Below are 3,655 nucleotides of genomic sequence, written 5' to 3' on the forward strand. Positions count from 1 at the left end.
CCTGTGGCTGACTGCTCCTCTGTCCTGGTTCCTGGGCCTTTTAATCCCCTTTCTCCAACTCTCCCGTCCTGCTGCTTTGGGCGTGCCTGAGTTCCCTCTCCTCACCTGGATCCCTGCGGCTGTTTCACAGAACAGTGGGGCAAGTTAAATCAAACCATGCTGATGCAATCAGTAAAATAAAGACTGTGGTAAATTTTAAAGTAATATCATCCAACAGAAATATAAATCAAACCTACCTTTTAAATTTTCTAGTAGCCACATTTTGATCAGATTCTATGGAAGAATCCAGATCAATTGGATGAAAATTTAGTATAGAATCTCAAATCATTGCATTCAGAATTTTTGGAGCCATTGAGGCTAGATGAGTCCCTGAAACTATTGCTCTGAGATAATCTTTAAATCTTAAATTATAATTATTCATTGAAGTCTTCCTTAAACCAATAATTGTTATTAGGTGCTGTCAAGTCAGTTTTGACTCACAGTGACTATATGTACAATAGAACAAAATATGGTGTGGTCCTGCATCATCCTCAGAATCACTGTTTGAGCCCATCATCACAAACACTGTTTGTCAATCCATCACACTGAGAGTTTTTCCCTTTTTTTGCTGACCCTCTACCAAGCATAATGTCCTTCTGCAGGGACTGGTCCCACCTGATAACATGACCAAAGTATGAGAGATGAAGTCTGGCCATTCTCACATCTAAGGAGCATTCCAGCTGTATTTCTTCCAAAATAGATTTGTTCAATCTTCCAGCAGTCCATAATTCAAATGCATCAATTCTTCTGTAGCTTCTTTATTCATTGTCTAGTTTTCACATGCATGTGAGGCTCAGTAAGGTACACCTTAGTCTTCAAAGTAACTCAGTGGCTTCAGTAAGGTACGCCTTAGTCTTCAAAGTAACATGTTTGCTCTTTAATACTTTAAAGAGGTTGCTTGCCAAAAACCACCATAACAGACAGGAAGAACTTTATATAATGATTAAAGGATCAATTGAATAAGAGGACATAACCATAATAAATATGTATGTACCCAGTGAAAGAGCCCCAAAATGCATAAATTAGACTTGAACAGAATTGAAAAGACAAACAGATGACTCCACAGTCTTGCAGGAGACTTTAATACACCAGTTTCAATCAGACATAGAACAACTGGAAAGAAACTCAACAAAGACACAGAAGAAGTAACCAATACAATCCATCAACTTGACTTTATAGACATCTACAGAGCACTTCACCCAACAACAGCACATTCTTTTCCACTACACATGGAACATTCTCCAGGATAGACGATATGTTAGGCCACAAAGCAAGCCTTAATAAATTTAAAAACACTGAAATACTGCAAAGCATCTTCTCAGATTAAAATGTTATAAAATTAGAAATCAATAATAGGAAAATCAAAAGAAAAAGAGCAAACACATAGAAAATGAATAACACCCTCCTTGAAATTGACTAGATAGCAGAAGAAATTTAAAAAAACCTGAAATTTAAAAACTCTTTGAATCAAACAAGAATGAAAACACAACATACCAAAATCTTTGGGACACAGCAAAAGCAGTGATCAGAGGCCAATTTATACCAATAAATGCATACATCAAAAAAGAAGAAAGAGCCAAAATCAACACCTTAACCCAACATCTCCAACAATTACAAGAAGATCAGCAAAAATTCTTATGGTCACCAGAAGAAAAGTAATAATAAAGACTGGAACACATATACATGAAACAGAAAATAGAAAGACAATAGAACAAAAATCAACAAGACTAGAAGTTGGTTTTTGGAAAAAATTAATAAAATTGACAAACCAGTGGCAAATTTAACAAAGGAAAAGAGGGAGAGAATACAAATATGATGAACAAGAAATGAATTGGGCAACATCAGAACAGAACCAACAGAGATTAAAAGGATAGTATCAGGGTACTATGAAGAACTATACTCCAACAACTTTGAAAACCTAGAAGAAATGGACAGATTTCTAGAAACGTACTACTTACCTAAGCTAACAGAGGCTGAGGTGGAAAATTTAAACAGATCCATAACAAAAGAAATTAAACAGGTCACAAAAAAATTACCAACAAAAAAAAAAAGCTCTGGCCCAGACGGTTTCACCAGAGAATTCTACCAAATATTCAGAGAAGAACTGACACCAATCCTACTCAAACTATTCCAGAACATAAAAAAGGATGGAATCCTCCCAAATTCATTTTATGAAGCAAGCATAACCTTGATACCAAAACCAGGCAAATACATCACTCAAAAGGAAAACTACAGATTATATCCCTCATGAATATAAATGCAAAAATCTTCAACAAAATCCTAGCCAATAACACTGTAACAACATATCCAAAAAATCATACTTTATGACTAAGTGGGGTTCATATCAAGTATGCAAGGATGGTTAAACATCAGAAAAACAATCAATGTCATCCATTACAAAAATAAAACAAAAGAACCACATGATCATATCAATTGATGCAGAAAAGGCATTTCATAAAATCCAACACCCATTCCTGATCAAAACTCTCAGCAAAATAGGAATAAAAGAGACATTCTCAACATAACAAATAGCATATATGCAAAACCAATAGACACCATTATTTCAATGGAGAAAGACTGATTCTCTTTGTGAACAGGAACCAGAAAAGGATGGCCTCTATCTCCACTTCTATTCAACACTGTATTGGAAGTCATAGCCAGGGCAATAAGGCAAGAAAGGGAAATCAAAGCCATCCAAATTGGTAAGGAAGAAGTAAAACTATCCCTGTTTGCTACCGATATGATCCTATACATAAAACTCCCAAGAGACTCAGCAAAAATACTACTGGAGGGTAAGATGGAGGAATAGGCAGACAAGCGACACAGACCCCCTTCAACAAAGAAAACAAAAATCAATTGACAGATACAGAAGATAATCCTGGAGCCCTGAGCTTTGAAAGAACTATACAGAAATGGATTAGGCACCAACTAGTGGAAAAACCTGAATGAAAACAATGAGTATGAAGATGGTTGGAGCTCTGGACTGTCAGCTACTCTGATGGGACCAATAGCCTAAATATTTCCAAGTGGTGTTGGGACCTGAGAATTGACCTAAAGATCAGCCATAGTCACTAACGGCTGCAGGGACGATTGCACTAATGGGCTACGACTAGGAAGCAAACAGCAAGGAGGGAGACAACCTGAGCTGTTGACTTTCCACTTTCTGGAGGGTGTAGTCATTTTGATTGTTTACATGCAGTAGCCATTTTGAATATTTAAAGTGACCAAGGGTGCAGCCATTTTGAATGTTTACAAGCAGTGGCCATTTTGCATATTTAAAATGACCGAAGGTGCAGCCATTTTGAATCTTTACAAGTGGATTTTCTTTACATTTTGGATTTTAAGGTGACAGCATTCTTATTCGGATTCCAGGGACCTAAGAATAGCCTCTGTTTGCCAAGGTCAGCAAGGACATACAAGAGGCTAACAACAGGAAAGGAGACAGGTGGTGAATGTATGTTGTTGTTATGTGCCGTCGAGTCGGCCCCGACTCATAGCGACCCCTCCGTGGGTTTCCGAGGCAGTTATCACTACGGAAGTAGGATTGCCCAACCTTCCTTCCGAGGAGTGGCTGGTGGGTTTGAACCGCCAGGTGAATGTATAAGTGCTGTCAATT

At 37.6% G+C, this 3,655-nt stretch overlaps 1 protein-coding gene across 1 annotated transcript in view; it reads right to left on the reverse strand.

Moving 5' to 3' along the window:
• Positions 1–3,655, reverse strand: part of ZNF624 (zinc finger protein 624) — a 59,326-nt gene that overhangs the window by 31,814 nt on the left and 23,857 nt on the right. The gene's annotated exons all lie outside the window — the stretch shown is intronic.

This window comes from Orycteropus afer, unplaced genomic scaffold (assembly GCF_000298275.1).
Source record: "Orycteropus afer afer isolate SDZICR_OR568_19922 unplaced genomic scaffold, OryAfe1.0 scaffold00139, whole genome shotgun sequence".
In the NCBI taxonomy this organism is placed as follows: Eukaryota; Metazoa; Chordata; class Mammalia; order Tubulidentata; family Orycteropodidae; genus Orycteropus; species Orycteropus afer.